At 44.8% G+C, this 25401-nt stretch overlaps 1 protein-coding gene across 1 annotated transcript in view; it reads right to left on the bottom strand.

The window, feature by feature from the left end:
* Nucleotides 1-25401, bottom strand: part of LOC147724457 (neural-cadherin-like) — a 497260-nt gene that overhangs the window by 273614 nt on the left and 198245 nt on the right. The window lies entirely within an intron of this gene.

Here is a 25401-nt window from a genome sequence, read left to right as displayed (position 1 = left end):
GCTATTTTCCCCCGTTTCACCTTATCCAGATTAAATACTTACATACATATAAGTACTGCCCCTCACGACTCAGGCATAGGGGCAGGGCACAAACATCATCTTGCATGAAGTGCAAAACATAGCACAGTACTTTCTTCCACACAATGAGTCTGCCCAGTCATCCAAACTAATTGGTCCACTTTTGTAGCCTTCTGGGGCATGCGACAGGTAGGATTTTAGATGTGGGTCCCAACATGATACTACTTGGGAGTATGGGCACCCTGGGTGACTCCCTTGGCACTTGGGCCCTTATGGGTATGGAATTCCTGGTTGTAAAGAGGGACTTGTGTCGACATTGGTCAGACAAACATACCCCTGCACTTGTGGAGTGGACTCTCAGAATGAATCGTTGTGCCAAATTAGAGGAACTTGTGTATAAAGCATGCAGGGTGCATGCTTAACATGGGAAGGTTAAAAAAACATGGCTCAACTCCGCTATAACATAGAGACTTCCTACAGATATCAACAATATCGTTATTACTTGCATACTGGTCAGTAATGTACAAAATGCGACCGACCTCGACACCAACTATGCAAGAATGTAGGCAGTTCTGCATGTAAGCTTGTAGTTTGCTTAACTGTCTGATTATTGTTAATGCTTCAATCTATAAAACCATTAAAAAGAATGATAAAAAAGTAACATTGTTTTGATGTTGGGGTCAGTCCCAGTCTAAAGCCTTCCAGGATGTTCTTCATGGGGAGACCACAATAGGCTTCAAAGACCCACACATCAAAACAGAGTTTCTGGCTGGACAGTGATGTTCGAAAAAGACTATGGAAGGGAAATGATAAACTACACACAAATCCAGCCATGCTCACAAACTGAAAAGGATGGGATTGCGATAAACCACTACCGCTAGTGTTTCCACAGAAACATTTATGCCCAGCCTCTCCAGGTGATAACAGATCACAAACTGCAGAAGCACATTTTGATAATTGGTACCAAATTGTGCTTTCACATCACATCAAGAATTGGATTTTGCAAAATTAGGGTCACAAGCTCACAGTGGAACTGCAGTCCAGCACAGACAATCCATCCGACTACAACTCCTGGAACCCAGAGGACGCCTGTAGAAAGTACCAGGCAGAGGCTTGTGTACCGTAAGAACACATTCTGATGGTAATTGAAACCTCCCTATCAGCAGATGTCTGCCAAGAAGAAGTTGTTGAGGAAATGGGCATTGTCCCCACTCTGCTGCTGGTGATGGTGGCACACCATGAAGTGCCTCCTGGGCGACTGGCGACATACACTTGCAAGGAATCAAGATCGAGCCACCACGGTGTTTGTGTTGTCAGAAGGGGTGGTGCTGAGAAGGCTGTGCATTATAATGCCCACCTCTCAGTAAGGTGAATGGCACAGCTAACTCACAGTGGGCATCACCAAGTAGTTAAGACCAAAACCCAGCATAGGGAGTCTGGTTTACCAGTGTGGATAGCACTGTGGAGGACGTGGGCCAAAGCTGCCTGATGGACAAAGCAGTGGTCCTGAGCGACTCACCCACATTGTTTGCAACAGTAATAATGGCCTGACCCCCCTGGGACTTCCTTTACCGCTTCTGACAAACGATGAACAGTGCTAGAGCACTCGCCATACACAGGTAAGATGTCATTTCTGTGAAGTTTTATTACAACTTTGGTGACACTACTAAGTGCCCCTCTAAGGCTGCTGCCTCATCTCACTTTATGAAGCCGCAGAACCAGGTGAGCAGTGTGAGAAGTTTGCACTACTGTTAAGAGTCACAGAATTTGCAAGGGCCAGATGTAGGTAAATGACATTTACCGATTCGTAAGTACCGAATTTTACCGATTCGGTATTTACAAATCGGTAAATGCTATGTAGGTACTTTTACCCAATAATTTAACGAATCGGTAATATTCGGTAATTACCGAATCGGTATTTACCGATTCGGTTATTGCCATTGGTTCCTATGGGCCTTTCCATAGGAACCATTGGCAATTACCGAATCGGTAAATTCTGATTCAGTAAAATTACCGAATTGACAATGGGGACAGGGTGTCACTTTGGCACCCTATTGCACCCCTGATTCAGGCTTGTGTGGCATGTGACACACATACAGGCCCTTAGGGCATGTATGTGTACCACATGGCACAGGTGTACATGCACAGATGTGCATGTACACAGGAATTCGTTATTTACCATCAAATAGTATTTGATGGTAAATAACAAATTCTAAAGGGCCTGTGGCACTGTTTTCAGAGCCACCTACATCCAGATTTACTGATTCGGTAAATTTACCGATTCGGTATTTTACTGAATCAGTACCGAATCGATACATTTACAAAATCGTTAAAATTAGGGCCCCCTGCATCTCAAGAACCAAATACCGGTCGGTAACGGCCGAAATCAGCCGTTACCGACCGGTATTTGGCCACCTACATCAGTGCTCTCATTCCACCACAAACGGGTGACATTATTTTATTTTATTTGTAAACAACATTTTCATTGAGGGTAGGAACCACTGTCACATTCTGCTAAAGTTTCATGCGAAGCTGGTCTATGTAAATAATATGTTCGGCGACATCAACTAATACATTTAAATAATTTATAGAAGTATTTTGATCTTATTGCAATATCATTTGCAAGCAGCTACATAACTTACAATTTTACTTCATTACGAATTTTTGTTTCAGTGTCCCTGTGAGCGCCATCAGCGTGTAGAGGCAGCATTAATACGTGGGAAATGCATGCGCCTTAAACATTGTAACCACCGGTCCAACCCTTAATACATAACAGACTGGATCACACCCTGCCTCACCTCCACAGCCCTGTGCTGGCTGATCACAGTCGCTTCTATCACATATGGGCTAGGCTGTCTACCATAGGTGGAAGGACGGTGGGGTCCTTAAGAAGCTGAAAGAACGGTGAGATCCTTAAGATGTTGATAGTGGATTATCCTGTCCGACATTTGGAGTGAGGAATTTCAATTCCCTCCTTTTTAGGTCTCGCCTGGACATCGCATCCGAAGGATGCGTCCAGGCTGGAGACTTAAAGCTGCCTGACACGGGGGAATGAGGGACAAGAAACTGTGACGAGCTTATCCTGGCTGGATTGAGCTGCGTGCACGCGCGTAAACATTCACGCATGCGCACATCACAGCCACACGCATACACAGCACTCACGCATGCGCACATACACACGCATACACAGGCACACCCCCGTCACCTACACGCATACACAGAGACCCCTCCACACACACCAGCCCCTCTCGGCTCCACACACACGCACACGCATTTACACTTACACAGACACGCAGGCACCCAGACAGGCAACCCCGTCGTCACACACACGCATACACACAGACTCCAGGACACATACACATACACACACACATGCACGCTCACACACATACACAGTCCGCCGCCGCGCGCGCGCACACACAGATGCCCCCCCCCCCCAACAAGGCGAAGCCCCACTCACCGGCATCCTCAGTGCAGCGGCTCCCACCGGCAGCAAGACTCTTCTTCCCTTCTTCGGCACCGGGGCGCAGGGTAGGCTCCTGCCTGCTCCGGTGCGCCAAACAATCGCGGCTCTTCCGTGGGAGGCGGGGTAGGCTCCCGCCCTCCTACTTCCGGTTGTCCCGCCCGGCCTGCCTGACTTCCTGGTAGAAGACACGGAATGTTCATGGCAAACAGACAGACAAAAAGTGTCTTAAGAATCTTTCGTGCGCCGGTAAAGTCATCGCGGTGCTGACCAGCAGAGGGAATGCACAAGGTAAGCGGCTCGCAAGGAGGTGGTGGGGGTGTGAGGCGAGGGACGTGATCTCGCTTAATTTAGTTTCGAGTAGAGCCCCCTGCCTCCCTCAACCGTGCCCCCTCCCCCGCTTGAAGGGGCCTGTACTATGCCCCTGGTGCCCATTTGGTTTGTATTGTAAGTTCGCAACTCATTATATAACACACGTTAGAGTTGCTCCCTGAGCCTATTCTTCAGGACATTGACACAGTTTAATTCCCTCACAGGTGGCCCGTGTGTGTGTTAATGTGTGTATATGACGTTGCACCTGTAGTTGTGAATGTACGCACGTCTGACTGGCGCGGAGGTGTGCATGCATACGTGTGCATCTATCTCTGGATGCGGGCAAGAGCAGAAATGTCCTCTCTCTATGTGTGCTTCAGTGGCCAGCCACTACTGCCTCTCCAAAGGACTTGCGGATTGCCTTGTGTTGCGATCAAACTCACTTCCGGATTTCAGTAACGCTAGGTGTTACCTGCGCATTATCAGGCAAGGCCTTTCAAGGGATGAGCTCCGGAGCTCATCTTTCTAACAACACGATCCGGCTGGAGCAGCGGGGACGGCTGAGGTGCTGAGAGGACTCGGTGCATCAGAACACTGATGCTGCAATGCAGGTTTTCTCTGAGCACTTACAGTCACTGTCACAACCGGCTTTCGTTTTCACTGTTAACAGCACATATTTCTTTTACAAGTGGGATTAAAGGAGGTAGGCAGAGGACCGTGTTCAACAAAAAGAGGGGACACGTATTGCATGCAATCCTCCAGAATTGGCACCGCTTTTACAATATACGCGCTGCTGTGATTTGAGGCCCTGTTGAACAGCTCCAACATTCACCAGACATCATTTCCTTCATGTAGAGACATGAAGAATGGCGGAGAGGGAGTTTTGAATATGAGGGACTATGTTAATGTAAAAAGGGCATAAAGTACACCCTGCCGTAATTCTGGTGCAGAGTGACTGCAAATCCTCCAGTGAGCCCACACTGAAGGCCAAGATTTGTCTGTGAGATACGGGAGACTCAGGGGCCCTCTTCAAATTCTGCCTGTGGGCCCCCTCCATTTTGCATTGCGTCATAGAGTGTAATGTGCTGTAGGGCACAAGGCGGCTGTCTGCTGCACATGATACCTTTGTATATTTTCTTGTCTAGAACCAGATATTCCTTAATACTTCCCGGAAAATCTGTTCTTCTCGGAGGAGCTAGTGTGTCACCGAACAGGATGTGACACAGGGGTATCGGAGCAAGGGGAGTCAGAAACGCTAACATCATGGAAGGGCCTTTAATGGTGCAGGTTTGATGATGGAATACCTTTCTGCTCTTACATTATTTAAGGAAATGTGCTCCCTGTGCTTTCCAGTGAGGAGTGTTGAGTGTCCGGTGTAGTACAGAAAAATGGACATGCATCCTCGGATCAGATTGTGGCAGCTAGACATGCAGCAGAAGTTCGTTGTCACTCGCTTCCATTTCTGCACATTCAAGCACCTTGGACCGGAAAACGTACGCTTGTCCCTAATGTAACAAGCGCGAGGCCAGGTGCTGCAGCAACATTACAGTACTCCATTGCCGTGGGCCCAGAGCCATGAACTAGGTTTAAACCTTCTCTAATCTCAGTTCCTTCGTTAATCAGATGCACCGACCAGAGCCGTAGCCTCCATTAGCGCAGCAGGAGCATTGGTGCCGGGGTTCAGAGGCTCTATGTAGACACCCAAACACACACACACACACGGAGTGACAGTGAGTGCGAAGTGACAGTGAGTGCGGAGTGACAGTGAGTGCGGAGTGACAGTGAGTGCAGAGTGACAGTGAGTGCAGAGTGACAGTGAGTGCAGAGTGACAGTGAGTGCAGAGTGCGTGCAGAGTGACAGTGAGTGCAGAGTGACAGTGAGTGCAGAGTGACAGTGAGTGCAGAGTGACAGTGAGTGCAAAGTGACAGTGAGTGCAGAGTGACAGTGAGTGCAGAGTGCGTGCAGTGTGACAGTGAGTGCAGAGTGAGTGCAGAGTGACAGTGAGTGCAGAGTGACAGTGAGTGCAGAGTGACAGTGAGTGCAGAGTGACAGTGAGTGCAGAGTGACAGTGAGTGCAGAGTGCGTGCAGAAACAGTGAGTGCAGAGTGCGTGCAGAGTGACAGTGAGTGCAGAGTGACAGTGAGTGCAGAGTGACAGTGAGTGCAGAGTGACAGTGAGTGCAGAGTGACAGTGAGTGCAGAGTGCGTGCAGAGTGACAGTGAGTGCAGAGTGACAGTGAGTGCAGAGTGAGTGCAGAGTGACAGTGAGTGCAGAGTGACAGTGAGTGCAGAGTGCGTGCAGAAACAGTGAGTGCAGAGTGCGTGCAGAGTGACAGTGAGTGCAGAGTGACAGTGAGTGCGGAGTGACAGTGAGTGCGGAGTGACAGTGAGTGCAGAGTGACAGTGAGTGCAGAGTGACAGTGAGTGCGGAGTGACAGTGAGTGCGGAGTGACAGTGAGTGCGGAGTGACAGTGAGTGCAGAGTGACAGTGAGTGCGGAGTGACAGTGAGTGCGAAGTGACAGTGAGTGCAGAGTGACAGTGAGTGCAGAGTGACAGTGAGTGCAGAGTGACAGTGAGTGCAGAGTGACAGTGAGTGCAGAGTGACAGTGAGTGCAGAGTGACAGTGAGTGCAGAGTGCGTGCAGAGTGACAGTGAGTGCAGAGTGACAGTGAGTGCAGAGTGACAGTGAGTGCAGAGTGCGTGCAGAGTGACAGTGAGTGCAGAGTGACAGTGAGTGCAGAGTGACAGTGAGTGCAGAGTGACAGTGAGTCCAGAGTGACAGTGAGTGCAGAGTGCGTGCAGAGTGACAGTGAGTGCAGAGTGACAGTGAGTGCAGAGTGACAGTGAGTGCAGAGTGACAGTGAGTGCAGAGTGAGTGCAGAGTGACAGTGAGTGCAGAGTGACAGTGAGTGCAGAGTGACAGTGAGTGCAGAGTGCGTGCAGAGTGACAGTGAGTGCAGAGTGACAGTGAGTGCAGAGTGACAGTGAGTGCAGAGTGACAGTGAGTGCAGAGTGACAGTGAGTGCAGAGTGCGTGCAGAGTGACAGTGAGTGCAGAGTGCGTGCAGAGTGACAGTGAGTGCAGAGTGACAGTGAGTGCAGAGTGACAGTGAGTACAGTCACTCAGCACCACCACATTATCAGTCAGAACCACCACAGCATCACTCAGAACCACCACAGCACCACTCAGCACCACCACAGCATCACTCAGCATCACTCAGCACCACCACAGCACCACCATAGCACCACCACTGCATCACTCAGCATCACCACAGCCCCATTCAGCACCACCACAGCATCACTCAGCACCACCACAGCACAAATATGTTCTCTCAATGTTTCAAGCTTTATTACAAATGTCACAAAAAGATGTTAATATTTCACTTCTGTTCTTCGATTTTGTTACAATAAAATACACTGAACATAATCTTCACAAAAGTTATTTACAAAAGTTTAAGCTATTGCCATTATAAATTACAATCACTTTTATTAAGTATTAAAAAAAATTAAAAGCCATTGTTATTTGTAATATCAATACATCTAAGTCACGTAAATACAAATGTTGCATTACAAATGCTATAGGTGTCACATTTGCGAAAGTTATAACTATTGGCATTGTAAATGACAAAGCTATTAATTTAGCTATTTTCAAAACCAACACATAAATGAACATTTGGTGAATTTCCATTAAAATATTTGACTTTTTTACTAAGATATTATTATACTGTTTTATGCAAACAAAATTTAGATACTGCATAAATAACTTTAATAAAACATATTTTATATGAAGCTTTTTATGTAAAAAAAAAAAGTATAGCATAAAGCAAAAAACAATTGCCATTTACAATGCTAATAGCTCAAACTTAAATAATGCGAGACCTATTGCATTGCAAATGCTTGTTAAACGTAGGGTCAAATCCTTCCTTTTATAATATAGGCATCACCTGTCACAGACACGTGTTCATAGATAGCTCCTGTAGCATTAGTCCACTTTGGACTATGGAAATAGCCTTTACGCAGGCATGCCCAGGCACCTGATAGACAGGTTGCAGTTGCTTCAGAATGCAGCAGCACGCACCATCTTTGGGCTCCCACTTCACTCCCATGTCTCTGGCCTCCTTTACAGCCTGCATTGGCTTCCGGAAAAGAAGAGGATCACTTTTAAAATAGTGCTCCTAACCCAGAAAGCCCTTTACGGTACCGGCCCAGGGCACTTTAGAGACAAAATACCGTCCCAGGGTACTTTAGAGACAAAATCAAGCTCTATACTCCCCAGAGAAAGCTCCACTCAGAAAATCTGTTTGGACACAGTCCCTCTGATTAGGAAGACGAGGGTGGGGGGGCAGATCTTTCTCCGTCCTAGGCCCCTCTTTTTGGAACAAGCTGCCGCTGACTCTCAGGGCCACCAAGGAAACACCGGCCACATGCATCAATCTAGGATTTTGCATTTCCTAAATAGCGAAAATTAAGGAATCGCTATTTAGGAATTGCAAAATCCTATGCATCAAGAAATCCTAAACTTTTTTAGGATTTCTTAAATTTCGGAATTTGCGATTCCTTAATTGCGAATCGCAATTAAGTAATGACATTACATTGATTCCTATGGGCCTAGAGGCCCATAGGAATCAATGCCGTTTTGCATTTCTTTTTTTAGGAAATTGCAATTTGTTGATGCATTGCAAGGGTGCAGAGGGGGGTCCAAAGGACCCCCCCCCCCCTGCACCCCGAAATGTATTTTAAAGTGCATGTTTCACACACACATGTCCTAAGGACATGTGTGTCTGTAACATGACACTTTTCAAAATGCATTTTTGTGCTTTCTGAAACAATTTCGCAAATTAACACGAGGGTCAACCTCGTGTTAATTTGCACTTCCTATTTCAAAATTCGCATTTTTTTTTAAATGATGCATTGCATTTAAGGAATCGCACAAATGCGATTCCTTAAGGGGCACATGCATCATTGTAGGAATTTGCATTTCCTAAATAGCGAAAATTAAGGAATCGCTATTTAGGAATTGCAAAATCCTATGCATCAAGAAATCCTAATTTTTTTTAGGATTTCTTAAATTTCGGAATTTGCGATTCCTTAATTGCGAATCGCAATTAAGGAATGGCATTACATTGATTCCTATGGGCCTAGAGGCCCATAGGAATCAATGCTGTTTTGCATTTCTTTTTTTAGGAAATCGCAATTTGTTGATGCATTGCAAGGGTGCAGAGGGGGGTCCAAAGGACCCCCCCCCTGCACCCCTGAAATGTATTTTAAAGTGCATGTTTCACACACACATGTCCTAAGGACATGTGTGTCTGTAACATGACACTTATCAAAATGCATTTTTGTGCTTTTTTAAACAATTTGGCAAATTAACACGAGGGTCAACCTCGTGTTAATTTGCACTTCCTATTTCAAAATTCGCATTTTTTTTTAAATGATGCATTGCATTTAAGGAATCACACAAATGCGATTCCTTAAATGCATTCGCATTTTTAGGAAATGCAAAAAAAAACGAATTTTGAAAAAATGTTTCATGCATCCCAAAAACGTATTTAGGAAGTGCAAACGGCCGAATTTACCGATTCGCACCGTTTGCACTTCCTAAATAGGTTGATGCATGTGGGGGCACATGTATTCCGGAAAAAAGACCTGCATCTAGACCCTTTCTTTTTATCTGCCTGATGGCGGTTCCTATGCTACAGCGCCAGAACACTCCTAGGAGTAACAGTGGCGCTTTATATATCACCTACATAGACATAGACATACATATGTGCTTAATCTAATCCATGCTTGTATTAGTGTGAAAGTCACCCAAACCAAAGAGAGCCAGTGCATGCACAAGACCTACGTCACTGAGACCAGTTCCGCTCCTCCAATTACCACTAAGTTACGATTTTTGACATAATTTTGCCTTCTTCATTTGCAGCACCTGGCACAGCTACCTTTTTAGGAACCTCAAGAAGACCATCTGGACTTATCCCGCGTGATCCCTTCATGGTAACCGGCAACTTTTCTAGACCGTGGGCTCTTTATAGAGTGCTGTGCACTTGGTATGAGCGAGTACACTTTGAGAGATAGGCTTACAATGAGGAGTTCAATCAATCAAGATCCTTTATTCTATGGCAGGACCGGAGGCTCCGATTATGCTATCTCATTTCTTTACTGAAAAATCTCAGCAGCCGATCACAGTAAAGAAGAATACACTGGGTATTACATAGTAACCATAGAGTATGCACACTATAAAAGGAACCATAGAGAAACACATATCCTCTTTCTTTGCTGCTCCGCAGCCAGTTAAGTCCTGTTTCTCATTGTTTTCATATTGTACTTGTGTGATATTGCTTACTTGGTGCCTGCTTTCTTGGGCTTTGTTCCTAGCGCTTTGTTCATGCGCTGTGCTTATCTCGCTTCTTTTGTTGCGGTCAGCGCGTCGCGCTTTCATTCCGGTAGTGCTTCCTCCGTATTAATGCTTTGGAGCGCGTGTGTCGCGTCCTTCGGGCAGGCGCGGCGCGCACTCGCCTTTCATTAGTGGAGTGGGAGATTTGGGGACCGGGAAGCAGCGTGTGTAGCTCGCGCTGCCTTCTCTGGCCTTCCCTTCACGAGCAGCCGCGTCTGCGCATGCGCGGCGGCACTTCCTTTGAACTTCCGTGTTTACACGGCTCTCTCACACGCCGTTTTTCTCAGCTCTTGCCCACAGCTCGTTTTGGCAGTCTCCAGCTTACGCCCTATGTGCCATTAACGTTCTAGGGCTGTATATTCAGCATAGGCTTTGCCTAGAATGGCTTTTTAGCAGCAAGCCCTCCCTCCACACTTAAAGTTCATTTTTGACAGATGTCTACCTGTTTGCTTTGGCTTGCTGAGGGTTTTTTTCCACTCCCCCAGATATTGCTTCTTGCAATTGGTTCTTCCTTCCTCTTGTGGGCTTTACTTCCATCACTTTGCGTGGTCATGGGTGACTATTATGAGGAAGACGAATTTTATTATGACGACAATGAAGCTTCAGGATCCCTTGAGCAGGATTTGGTGGATGCATTAGACCAAGGGGTCCAACATTCCGTTAATCAGGTGCTGGTGCGCGCTATTGCCCCTTTTAAACGTCACCTTTCAGAATATGCTGTACAGCAGGGCTGGCTGCCTACCTCTTCATGTCGCAGTTCCTAATCGCCCAAGAATCCGCACCATTCTGATTTTCCGAAGCTAGCTCAGACCTTGGCCTCCTCTCAGTCTTTTGGGGTTTCTTCTATGTCAGCTCGCTCTGCGCAGAAACGTTCCAAGGATGATACCGATTCCTCCTCCTCCACCTCTTCATCAGATCATGAGCATCCTCCTCCTTCTAAGAAGTCACGCAAAGAGCATTTTGTAGATGCGCCATACAACCCCCAATTACTTACCTTTGATCCTACGGATATTGTCCACCCAAATTCCTCTTCTTGGCTACCTTCTCCTGAAGTGGCATAGTATGTTACAGGCGCATATTCGCCAACCATTCGAGTAGGATGTGCGTTCGCGCTTTAGGTCGGAATGTCCCCGCCCAGATCTGGCGGACAAGTTGGCAGATACTCCAGAGGTTGATCCGACCATGGTCACCTATCTTAAAAAATATGCTAGAGATCCAAAGAAGGGCATTGATAGGGCCTGGCACACCTGCCAGGACAAGATGCTGGATCTCTCAGGTCCTCTGACAAAAATTCTGGATTTGGGCTTTTGGGCCAAGGAGTCTGGAGCGGTTGTTGACCTGGATGAGCTCATTGAATGGTCTCAGAGAGCCGTTTGTCAGTTAGGGAACGCTAACTGTGCCATTTCTGCAGAGCGTTGTCGCTCTATCCTACTCAAATTAGATCCTAAACTGACTGAATTGGCTTCCGTGGAATCAGGCCCCTTGGCATCAGGCCCCTTGGCTCAAAGGCTGTTGTTTGGGCAACCTTTCCTTAAGGAACTAACGAAATTCGTGGCCACTTTTAGTGGTCTGGACGAAGCTCAGTCCTCTCTTCGGAGAGCCTTCCATCCGGTTTTTGGCCAGGCCGGACGAAGGGGACGTTCGTTCGGCCGGGGATCCCATCCGTACAACCAGCGAGGTTCTCAGTCCCAAAGAGGTGGTGGTCAGGACTCCTCCTATAATGCCAACAGGTCCTCCTTCTATCCTTCCCGCAAAGGGAAAGGCCAGTTCAGGAAAGGTCAATATGGAGGCAACCAAGGAGGTCGCCACGATTCCTCTACCACAGGTGAGTCTAATTCTATCCACGGAGGTTGCATTGGGGGGCAGGTTGCAGTTTTTCCTCCCCAATTGGAGCTTGATCTCGAGCGATGCTTGGGTTTTGGAAATGGTTACAGGTTACAAGATAGAGTTTTACAGTTGTCCTCATCAACCTCATCCACCTTCGCCCCTAGTTTTTTCCCGTCAAAATCAGGATGTCATTTCCGCGGAAATCGAGTCCCTCTTGCTCAAAGGGGCCATTGTTCGGACCTTCCGGCATCCTCAGGGTTTCGTGAGCAATGTCTTTCTGGTCCAGAAAAAAGGGGGTGGTTCCAGATTGGTTCTCAATCTCAGAGAATTCAACAGTGGGGTTGTTTATCGCCATTTCAAGATGGAAGGGGTCCATTTTCTGCAGGATCTGCTTCAGGAAGGGGACTGGATTGTCCGCCTCGATCTGAAGGATGCTTACCTGTCTGTTCCGATTTGCGGCCCGCATTGACGGTTCCTACAATTCCAGTGGCTCGGGACTCGGTTCGAGTACACGGTTCTCCCCTTCGGCTTCTCGTCAGCACCGTGGTGCTTCACAAAGCATCTGAGGCCTGTAGTGGAGTCCTTGCGAGCCCGAGGCGTTCGTTTAATAGTTTATCTCGACGATATTCTCTGGTCGACTCGGTGTCCTGTCAGCTCCTCTTGCCCAATCAGAAGATCAGATCCGTCAAGAGAGAGTTGAGGTTACTCTTGTCCAGACAGAATGTGTCATTGAGGTCCGTGGCTTGGATTGTCGGTTTGTTGGCGTCTTCAATTCAGGCGATTTCCCCAGGCCCTTTGCATTACCGGGCTCTTCAACGTCTCAAGATCAAGCATCTCCAGAAAGACCTTCGCTATTCCGATCTGGTTCCTCTGACAGAGGAACGAGATGGGAGATGTTGTGGTGGTTGGAACATATGGAGTCCTGGAACGGGAGAGCCCTCTTCGATCCGTCCCCGGATGTAGTGATGGAATCCGATGCCAGCCGGTGGGGTTGAGGAGCCAGCTGCGGTCAGGTCTCGACGGGAGGCCGTTGGTCACAGGAGGAGTTGTCTCTGCACATAAATTGCTTGGAGCTACTGGTGGGGTCTTTTGCGATTCGTTGTCTAGCGCCGAATATGTCGAATTTTTGCATACTCCTCCCCTCCGCATGGACAATATTTCAGCGGTTCGGTATGTCAACAAGCTAGGGGGGACAAGGTCCAGACTTCTAGCGGAAATTGCAAAGGATTTTTGGCATTTCTGTCTGCAATGGCAGATCATTGTTATTGCAGAGTATCTCCCGGGTCACGACAATCTGATCGCCAATTGGAACTCTCGGCACCTCAGGGACTCCAGCGATTGGAGACTTCATCCTCGGGTGTTTCGGTCTCTGTCCCGGGTTTGAGACCAGTGTCAGATCGATCTGTTTGCATCTCGCCTCAACACCCAGCTTCCCCGGTTTTTCAGTTGGCGTCCGGATCGGGAGGCTCTAGCCATGGATGCGTTTCTCCATGCGTTTCCCCCTTTGTGATGATCCCCAGGGTTTTGGCTCGCACAAAGCTGTATCGGTCGGAGCTTGTTCTGATCACTCCTCGTTGGAGGGCTCAGGCCTGGTTCCCAATTCTTCTGGAGATGGGTTGTTCGACGCCCTTCCTTCTTCCTCACAAGTGGAACCTGTTGCTGGACCCTCTGCTCAATCCGCACCCCTTGGTTCAATCGGGTCAGCTCCTTCTCGTGGCAGATTTCGGGGAACGCTGGAAAGTCCCAGGCCTTTCTTCAGACGCTTCCAGATTTATCAGCGAAGCTTTGTCCACCAACACACACAAACGTTATGCTTCAACTTGGAAGCGGTGGTGTGATTGGTGTTCACAGCGGGAAGTGGATCCCGCATCAGCGGATATCACTTTGATCGTTAATTTTCTGGCCTCGATTGCTTCTTCGGGCCTGGCCTATAGGACTGTCAATAATTTTCGTTCTGCCATTTCTGCAGGCCACATTTCTATCGATGGCAAGCCTGCTGGGGAACATCCTTTAATTACTAAATTACTCAGAGGTATACGGCTGGTAAAACCGCCCTGTCCGAAATATATAGCTTTATGGGATGTTTCTGTGGTTTTGCGTTTTTTGGAGTTCTGGCCTTCCAATGCTTTGTTGACCCGCGAGAAGCTTTCCGCTAAATTGACAATGTTGCTGTGCCTGGTGTCGTGCAAACGTGTTTCCGATGTTCGTGCTCTAGACCTTGCTGGTCGTTCTTTTTCACTGATGGGGTTACGTTTAATATCTCCAGACGCACCAAATGTAATACGTCTTCCGTCACTTACCCTTCTTTTCCTCAACATCCACAACTTTGTGTAGTTCAGTGCATTAAGGATTATGAGGTAAGTACTGCTCCTTTTTGACAGGATTTGCATGGCCAGTTGCTTATTGCTCTACAAAAGCCTTTTAAGCCTGTAACGCCTGCCACGATGGCGAGATGGGTGCGCTGGTTAATGTTTGAATCCGGCATTGATGTTTCCATCTTCGGTGCGCATTCCGCACGAGGAGCTATGGCTTCCAAAGCTTTTTCTTTGGGTGTGAGTCTGCTTGATATCATGAAGGCCGCTGATTGATCCTCTGACTCTGTGTTTAGAACTTTCTATTTTAAACCTATTGTTGATATTGCTTCTGTTGTGGTGGATCAGCTTTAAACAAGCATAATCGGAGCCTCCGGTCCTGCCATAGAATTTAAAATTTGCAAACATACGTGACAAGAATTTTCAATTCTATTAAGGACACGAAGGCGAGGATTATCCCCCCATGTTATTTGCTTGCATTTTTCTGCTGTTTCATATTGTTGCTTTTTCTGCACTTGTATTATGCATTGTTTATTGATGCTCCTTGTTGTTTTCCCTCACTATTTGGTTATGTATAATTGATTTGAGGGTATGGTTATTACGATTCTGACTTTCTTTCCAGGTTCTGATCCTAAATTAAGTTCTTCACGGGCGCTCCTTCTTCTTCTACCTGCTGCCTGTTTCAAGTCCCACGATTTCCTGCTGTTGCGGCTAGCCTTGCGTTTTCTTCTTCCCAGTGGAATGCTGCTTCGTGAAGTTCTCCTTTACTCCATCGTTTGGTTGGGACGGCGTTTTTTCTTCAATTGACATGTTACTATGGACAAAGAAAGAGGATATGTGTTTCTCTATGGTTCCTTTTATAGTGTGCATACTCTATGGCTACTATGTAATACCCAGTGTATTCATGGGCATTGTAGTTGTGTTTTTCTCTTCTTTACTGTGATTGGCTGCTGAGATTTTTCAGAAAAGAAATGAGATAGCATAATCCTCGCCTCCGTGTCCTTAATAGAATTGAAAATTCTTGTCACGTATGTTTGAAAATTTTAAATTCGGCTATATACCCATCAAAGGTACAGAACATCCACTGATGATAGGCTTATGATGACGAGTTATATAATTGATTGCAAGGTGTGTGGGTTCTTTGGGACAACATTTGATTGTTACCATGAACAGAAGTAGCCTAAAAAAGTAAGCAGCATCACTCTTAAATAACGATGCACAAATATGCAAATGAGAAATGATGCGTTATATGGATGACAACATTTTTTTGCATAGTACAAATTCTTAGTAATGTGTATTATTTCTTGTAATATTTCTAAAATTACTGTCACATATAAAAAAGCAAAAAGAGATGTAGTTGGCCAGAAATGTCCAGAATTTCATTTTTGCCCTGAGGAGGTGTTCTACAACAATAACAAGTTTTTAATATCGACTTGTAGCAATAGCAACTCCAGAATATTACCTACCAGTATATGTTCACGAAGAACATACTAATTTGGGACTCAATCCGGTAGACGGACAGTATATAAACATCTCAGTAACAAGGTTTATCACAGCCTTTTCATAAATATTGACGAAACGACCTTCAGGCCAGTGACAGACGGTGACTTTCATTAGGGAAAATAGTATATCCTCTACCTGCGCTCGTAGTTACTACTTCATTCATTGTACCATCCGAAACAGATATGTTACATTAAACTCCTGAGAGATTTTTCCATTTTGTTGGCACAAATACCCAGTCAAGTAATCTTGTTGACCCCTTAAGAGGTGGGACTTTTTGGTCTCAGGTGAGGTTGACATTTTCTATTAAGGAAAAAAATAGAGCCTTAAAAAAGTCGTATCTAGACAAAAAACGTGTCGGCTGCCAGAGCAATCTCAAGAATTGGGTGTCTAACAAGATTTACGGACTTTTATAAACCGCAACCCATGAACTACAAATCAAGACTTATGGGACTTTGTTTGCTATGTTATCAATAAAAACATACCCTGTTTTTCATCTACCAAAAAGACAGATTAATGTTACATAGTTGTACAGTAATCACATGTGCTTCGGTATCAATATATTAGAATTTGGCTTTAGGATTTTTTATTTCACAAAGAATATACACTGTACAGGTAGCATAGTGCAAGGATACCATTTAAGCACTGTATTGTTGTGCATTTACTTATTTCATTAGTGCATTGTTGCTTCGCCCGTACGTTTGGACCAGGGATGTGCGATGCTTTAAACCGCAGCTACCAGGACATTTCGCGACTCATTATATCTTCAAGGTAAGTATGTATAAGTAAGTGTAGAGTTATCACTCTTAATTCCACATCCACTTGGTATGACAATATACATGTATACTAATATATATTATCAAGCTAAGCAAATGTGGTGTCAAGAATAGTAAATCTATACTTATCTAAGTATACTTACCTTGATGATATATTAGCCATGAATATATTTCGGAGTTGTTATTGTTACTTATCGATATTTTGTAGCGTCGTATTCTGCATTTCAAATCCTTACAAAGGTCCTCAGAACGGAAGATGTCGGCCAAAGAGTGGACATAAATGGGTGAATGTTGGGTTTTTAAACAGTCATTTTGTGTTCAATTATGGGTGGTGCATGTCAAGTGTGGAACTTTTATTTTGTAATATAAATTGTCGATCATGCTTCGCGATCTTCAGATACTTTATGTAACCATAGACACTTATGAAAAAAGCATGAACTTTTTAAAGAAAAAAAGGAGTGTTTTTATTCAGCCGTCATGGTGTCAAGAATGTCACAAATGTGTGGGGACACATAAGGCATGTTAGGAAAGCTCTCTTATTAATTAGGTTAGCTGAAAGTTATGAAGCTGGATACTACACCTGATCTACTGGTAGGAGAATTGCTGAATTAATAAGAGGCAGAGGAGCACCTTTTACTTCTTTCATGCTGGCCTTGGTAATTGAAGGCACTTTGGAGCCGAGGACCAGAAAAGGTCTTGTATTTTCTCTCTGAAATCAAGATTAAGCTTCTGATTTTGAGATTGAAGGACATGTACTCTGTTACAAATGGGATGGATATCCCATATGCCTTAATACAACTGCCAAAGGATACAAAGCACTTGTAATACGATTGATGGACTATTCATTACCTTCGCCATGGAGTGAACTATCCACCAAACTCTATATCAGGCTCATAGTGTCGGACACAGAGAAGATATCCCCTGGGTCAGTTATGGACAATGAGGTGTGTTCTGGTGGCCAGTTTTCTGATCGCTGAAACCTGAAAGTAAGTTCTAATGCCAATTTCAGCAACATCAATGTCTAGGCAAATCGGCTTACCTTCCTGTGCTTCAAATATTAAATACGTGTCATGTTATATACATATATGTAGTAGCAATACTTATGTACAGTTTGTTGTGTAATACTGTCCGAATGTTCCTATCCATCAACCTTGCCCCATAACATCCTGTGTGATGCTGCTTCAACCAGATCAACACAGTTAACTATTCAATGTACAGGAACTCGTGTTTAAGGTGCTCCAGCTAAGAAAAGATACTCTATGCAAATCACACCTCTGCTCATTCGAGATAGGTTCATACTGTATAAAATATTTCAACCAATGAAAGGTAAATATATCCAGACTCAAGCTTGCCATGGTTGTTGTATCCAGAGATGAGGGGGGCAATGGAGCAAAACAGTGGTCCGTTTGGAGTTGGAGCTAGAGAGCTTTGCGTATCCCCTGTAGGCGACCCTTTTAAGTGGATTCATGAAGTCACCATGCTAGTTTGCCTGATCCTGAGGAAGTTTCTCTTTTTCCCAGAGTGGTCACTAATGTCCCACACGTAACCCACAATGTTGGTTACCTTGCTAGGATGGGCTATTGCCATCCCTAAGCACAATGGATGGAGCTGTGAAAAAGGGAACTGGGAAAAGTGCACCAAATTAGATTTTGTTTTTGTAATCAAAGAACCTGCACCTTTTCCTAACAAAAAACTCATCAACTGAGTGAGAGCTATCAAATATATTACTCCAAACCTAACACCTTATTTGTGACCTTGACATTTCTGCAGTGTTTGTTGACTGTTGGCTTAAGATTTACACACTTCTCATGAAAAATAGCTCACACTCTGCATAAATTGTTTTAGCGCCAATTTTGCACTTTCCATTACCATATAATGGCAGGTTTTGCCCATGGAAATAAAACCAGCTCATAGTTGTAGTTAACTTTAATGTTGTGTGGGCAATGGGAGCAAACGCAAGTAGCACTCAACTCTAAACTGGCCCTGTTCTAAAAATGGGTGCTGTTTTGCACCAATTTACTTACTGGCTGATGTTGTAATGTGTTCCCACATTCACCATGGCATCATGCTGCAGTGCATATTTGTGCCCACTGATCCTCTGCAATACATATTTATGTTCCCTTTTGTGACCTGCTGAAAATGCAGGGGGAGGGAGCAAACGTAGGCCTGGAAATGCACTTCACATAGTCAGCTGGCACAGAATGTGCTGGTAGAACATAAAGGAAGCCAGCAGGAGGGTCAGCCAGAAAGGCTTGCCACCATTTGCCCTTCTGGCCCATGGTCATTCCCAACTACTTCACATGCTGGTCCTCCCCTTCACTTACATAGGCTGCTTCTGGGAGCACAGAGGAGCAGCAGCTTTACCCCACCAACAGTCCCATTGCTAATGCCCCATCCTTTGTCCTTGCTGCTTCCTCCCTTGCCTCTTTCCCTTAGGGGTTCGGTATTGGTGGGAAGGCGGAGAGAAGAAGGACGCTGTACAAATTAAACGATCAGCCCTTACTGAATTGTCTCTTGAGCCAGTGCTTCCCTGCCCATGCAACCAAAGCATTGCCAACCTCCATCTACTCCTTTTGTGTGGGAAGTGTGTGCTTCTTCTGGTCACACTGTATTTTAGAGGGACGCTTGTGCCATGGATGCCAGTGCTCTACATTTGAAGAGGTTGTACTGCCCCACACTGCCAGATACAAAGTCTGCCAGCCAAACTCGAGCCCAGGCACTAACATTGATATTATTACCCTAAAGGTAATATAGTAATTTCATTTCTCTCACCTACTTTCGAATTGGACCATACTATTCTATTACACCGTGTCGAACAAGCCGGCCTCAGTGGCACGGCCCTCTCTTGGGTCAAATCCTTCCTGACGGACAGATATCAGGCGGTAAAGCTGGAGAATTTCACAGCCCCCACTCTCCCAACCACTTGCGGTGTCCCACAGGGCTCCTCACTGTCTCCCCTGCTTTTTAATCTTTACCTTAAACCCCTCCTGCACTCCTTGAAAAACAGAAAAGTAATCATTTTTAACTACGCTGACGATTTGCAGCTGATTTTCCCCCTTAACTCCCCGGATTCCGTCGAGGAATTCCAAAAGACCATGCTGCATATCAAGAGCTGGATGGATCGGAACCATCTTAAGCTAAACCCAGGAAAGACTGAGTTAGTACTCCTCTGTGACAGCACACTCAGCTGGGGGCCCCACTTCTGGCCTCCTTCCATGGGCACACCCCCATTACCTTTCCAGACAGCTAAAAGCCTTGGGGTCACTCTTAGCGCCGATCTCTCTCTGAAAACCCAGGTCGGAAGTGTGATCTCCTCCTGCTTCTTTCAACTGAGAAAAATTAAAAAAATCGCTCATCTGCTGTCTCACTCTGCCCTCATCCAGGCAGTACTTGCACTAGTCCTCTCGCGATTAGATTTCTCTAACTCGACCTACCTCGGCCTTCCCCTCACCATCTCTAAACGCCTGCAGATTGTGCAAAATCAAGCAGCCAGATTAATCTTCAAGAGCAATCGCAGGAAGTCAGCCAAACCTCTGTTAGCCTCCCTCCACTGGCTCCCCATCACCCATCGGATCACCTTTAAGACAGGCTGCATAATTTTCAAGGCTCTTCACGGAAAAAGCCCTAGGTTCATCAACCAACTCATTGTCAAACACATCCCGCCCCGTGAGCTTCGGTCTGCCCATCTATCCCTTCTCAAGGCGCCGACTTTCAAAAAGAAACAACTCGGCGGATCCAGCTTCGCACACCTCGCCCCAAAGATCTGGAACTCTCTGCCCTTGTCCATCCGGAGCTGCTCCAAGCTGATTGAGTTCAGACGTGCATTGAAGACCTGGCTATTTACACAAGCGTACTGCTAGAACTCCACATCTTCTGATCCCTCTCTTCTGTTTCTCTAGCGCCATGAAACCCCTGGGTGTCCGTGCGCTTAACAAATTCCGCATAGAAATAGAAATAGAAATAGATACGAAATTGCTCCTGTTATGCAGCCCACGCAGAACAAGTACTTATTTGACCAACGGATCGGATACTAACTGCCCCCACTTTAGGTAAAACACTGCTTCCTTGAGCGATGTAAAGGCCCAAGATGAACTAACTGCTAACCTTATGACTTTAAGAACCATGATACTTACCAAAGATACATTTTTTACCCACCCTACTTAAGTCAGAGAAGTGTCACGTGTGAAATTGCCACTATGAGGTGTACCCCATTTGGAGCCATCATTTTTCCAAAATTCCAAGCCAGTACTTTGGTTTCTATGAGCAATAAAACCTCCCCTCTATGAGACCACCTCTCACAAATCCACGTAAGTGCCCTTTCATGAACAATATAATAACACTGCCTGAGTCATGAACCTGTACCCTCCGCCATGTTGAAATTCAAACGTTACAAGTCAAGGAATTGCAACCATGCATAGGCATCTCCTGGAAAGAATTATAGGAGAGAGCACACATGGGGCCGCATATAAGACTGGTAGGGCCACATACAAAGGATATTATATATATGTGTGTGTGTGTGTGTAGATAGGTATAGATATATACACATACATGATATAAACATTAGACACATATATTTATATGCATTGAAGATATATAAAGCTATAAGGTAGACATTTATATGTATAATATATATATACAGTAAATATAAAATGTAAATATAAGTATATACATATTTGCATAAAATGTTTAAATCTGACTTTGGGTGCATATGTGCATATATATATATATATATATATATATATATATATATATATATATATATATATATATATATATATATATATACGCATAAGCTTTAAACATTTTAAGCAAACACTTATTTGAAATGAAAGTTGTTTGGACAAAGGATTGTGTGGCAAAATAAAGTGTCTGTCTTTTATTTTTGTGTAGCTTCCTGGTACTTTCAGCAGCTGTGGTACTCGGGCGTGAAGGCAGGGCAAATAAAGGGGGAGGGAGGGCAAATAAAGGGGGGCGTGGGACAAATAGAGTGGGGGCTGGAGCCCCGTCTGGCCCCCTCTAGAGGAACCACAGCTACCATGCAAATGATAAAAAATACCACTGCGTGCTAGTAAAGGCACCTCATGTACACCAGTAGTGTGTTCGACACAAATGTGTCCCTTGAACTATAATGCTGCCCTCTTGAGCTATCACATTTTCCCAATGCGAAATGAAGTTTCTCATACATAAGACAAACCATAAGTCCTACAAGTGTCATGAAATAATTCTTGTGTGCAATGGAATTTAATTCAGTGAATAAAGTCCACTTGAGCAATGAAATAATCCCCTTCTTAGCTACAGAAAGCAATGATCTCACGTGCGCAATGAAATGTACCTCACCCGGGCCATAAAATGAACCCCACATGCGCCAATACATTATTATTGCATGTGCCAATGAAATGCTCAATTAAATTGTCCGCACACAGTTCCCCAAACAAGCTATTATTTGCGATCAGTGCACAGCAATGTTGTAGTTATTGAGGACCAATTTATGTAGCTAACTAAGTTAGCATGGAGAAGAATAAACAAACGATTGCCTAAGGAATTGCATTTTATGCACCATATCACTGAAATGATGCTTATGATGCTGCACATTCCATGGCACTGTTAGCTATTTAATACTAGTTGCTACAAACGAAATCCCAACGTCAGAAAAAATATAGGTCCCTTCAGAAAAAAAAAACAACCTCAAATTAAGCACATCCTACTTACGATGCTAGTCACCAAAAATATATGATTTTGTCTGCATGGATGCACAGGAACACCATTTTATTAATACTGTCCTTTCTACCTTTCACTGTAAAATGGTTTGAGTAAAATAGACGCATTTTGCAGAAGACACGCCCACATATCCATACTACATATTCATTATGATAAAATGCGTCCTTTTATGCTATGCATTCCAGAAAAGTTTTAAAATTCGCCCTACGTTTCATATGTACTTTGTGTTTACACTACAGGGTATCTAGAAGCACCTTTTCCAACAAGAAAAAAAATCCTGCAGGCGATATTTTATGTTATATGTGTATTATGTATATATTTCCCCATCTAGCACTCTCAGATCCCCAGATCCAGAACAATAGATTTTAAAAACAAATGCAAATGTTTTGGGATTGTGAAAAGTGTGAAACGTCTCTTGAAATAACCCTGTCTCGAAAACCATGGGATATAAAAATAAATATGCATGAATAGTGAAACAAAACATTTAATGACAAAGACGAATCCTTCCTTTCATGTTGTAGGACGTACACTGAAGTGAATTGAATTGAGGCAGTATTTCCAGCTGTAGACAGACGTCCTTTCTCTGAACTATCATATGAGTTCTTAATATTTACTGGAAAACATGTTCATCCATTTATGGTGAGACTAACAATCAACAAGAGAAAGGTGACCAGTTAACTTTGCAAAGTGTCAGTAGCTACGTTACAGTTCATGTGTAACACTTCAGCTTCTTTTAAATTGTTTAAAATAGAATATTTTTTTATTAAATCGTAAAGCTATACAGCAGATGGTAGATTATGAAAACGTGTGGCAATCAATAATCATGTACAAATTGGGCTCATGGAATTGGGTAAATCCTGGGGCCCTACACACAAGAAATAGCGCAATCCCAAACATCGCCAAAAGCTTTCATCCTATAAATTTGTCCTTGAGCCCATGGTGATTGGAGACTGGTGACTGTTTCACTGGCTATGGCATGAGAGGAGTCAGGGTTTTAGAAGATGTCAAGGCGGAACCTGGGTTTCACTCTTGGAGAATAGTGCAAAAGGGTATCACTGGTGCAGGTGAAATAGGATCTTTGAATACAAGACAACGTCAGCTTTCTCTATTGTCTTGGTGTGAATATAGTAAAATGGTGAGTAACCAGAGAACAACGACTATACAAGGGGAAAGGATCTACTGTTTTGAACTGTGCAGGCAGAAACTTTTATTAAGAAATCAGACAATTGGATAGAAATGTCAATAACTCAGATTATTTCCTGTTTGTTAGGGCTGTGGAGTGGCAAGAAGGATCCGTCCTAACTTGAGAGACTAAGTGTCTCATAATAAACCCCAGCTCTGCCGCACTCACTCTCACACAGATGGTGTGAAGTTGTTGCAAGTAAAAAAAAATTGAGATCCAAGTTAAACAAGCATTTGCAATGCAATAGGTCTCGCAGTAGGAAAGTTTGAGGTATTGGAATTGTAAATGACAAATTCTTTATTTATGTGTTCGTTTAGAAAACAGTGAAATTAATACCGTTGTTATTTACAATGCCAATAGTTGTAATTTTTGCAAACGTGACACCTATAGCATTCCTAATGCAATATGTATTGAATTTACATGACTTAGATGTATTAATATTACAAAGACATTTTTTTTCAATTAATCAAAACTTAAATTAAACTTTTTGTAATTTATAATAGCAATAGCTTAAGTTTTTGTAAAAAAAAATTGAAGATTATGTTTAGTGTATTTAATTGTGATGAAATGCCAAGAACGGAAGTGTAATATTAACATTATTTTTGTGACAGTTGTAAAAAAGCTTTAAACATTGAGAGAACATATTAGAACCATTCGTTGTTGAATTATTGCACAGAGTGATGCTGTGGCGTTCAGTTGTGCTGATTGATGTTGTGGCCTTCAGTGGTGCTGAGTGATGCTGTGCCGTTGAGTGATGCAGTGGCATTGAGTGATGCTGTGGTGTGGAGTAATGCTGTGGCACTGAGGGATGCTGTGGCATTGATTGGTTCTGTGTCGTTGAGTGATGCTGTGGCATTGTTTTATGCTGTGGCGTTGAGGGATGCTGTGCACTGAGTGGTGCTGTGGCGTTGAGTGGTGCAGTGGCGTTGTGGGGTGCTGTGGCATTTAGTGGTGCTGAGTGATTTTGTGGCGCTGAGTGATGCTGTGGCGTTGAGTGGCTCTGTTGCGTTGAGTGTTGTTGTTGTGTTGAGTGGTGCTGTGGTGTTGAGTGGCGCTGTGGCATTGAGTGCTGCTGTGGCCTTGAGTGATGCTGTGGCATTGAATGTTGCTGTGGCCTTGAGTGTTGCTGTGGGCTTGAGTGTTGCTGTGGGCTTGAGTGATGTTGTGGCCTTGAGTGATGTTGTGGCCTTGAGTGATGTTGTGGCCTTGAGTGATGCTGTGGCCTTGAGTGATGCTGTGGCATTGAGTGATGCAGTGGCCTTGAGTGATGCAGTGGCCTTGAGTGATGCAGTGGCCTTGAGTGATGCTGTGGCATTGAGCGATGTTGTGTCATTGAGGGATGTTGTGTCGTTGAGCGTTATTGTGGCATTGAGTGGTGTTGTGGCGTTGAGGGGTGCTGATTGATTCTGTGACGTTGACTGATGCTGTGGGGCTGAGTGATGCTGTGGCGCTGAGTGATGGGCGCTGAGTGATGCAGTGCCGCTAAGTGATTCTGTGGCGCTGAGTGATGCTGTGGTGCTGAGTGATGCTGTGGCGCTGAGTGATGCTGTGGCGCTGAGTGATGCTGTGGCGCTGAGTGATGCTATGGCACTGAGTGATGCTGTGACGCTGAGTGATGCTGTGACGCTGAGTGATGGTGTGGCGTTGAGTATAGCTGTGGTATTGAGTGGTGCTGTGGTATTGAATTGTTCTGTGGCGTTGACTGTTGCTGTGGCGTTGAGTGGTGCTGAGTGATGCTGTTGCGTTGACTGTTTCTGTGGCATTGAGTGATGCTGTGCTATTGATTGTTGCTGTGGCATTGAGTGATGCTGTTGCATTAAGTGATGCTGTGGCATTGAGTGATGTTGTAGCAGTGAGTAATGCTGTGGCATTGAGTGGTGCAGTGGCATTTAGTGCTG

Source organism: Lissotriton vulgaris, chromosome 4_1 (genome assembly GCF_964263255.1).
Source record: "Lissotriton vulgaris chromosome 4_1, aLisVul1.2, whole genome shotgun sequence".
Taxonomy (NCBI): Eukaryota; Metazoa; Chordata; class Amphibia; order Caudata; family Salamandridae; genus Lissotriton; species Lissotriton vulgaris.
The sequence above is the reverse complement of the archived record's forward strand: the minus strand, read 5'-3'. Positions and strand labels throughout refer to the sequence as shown.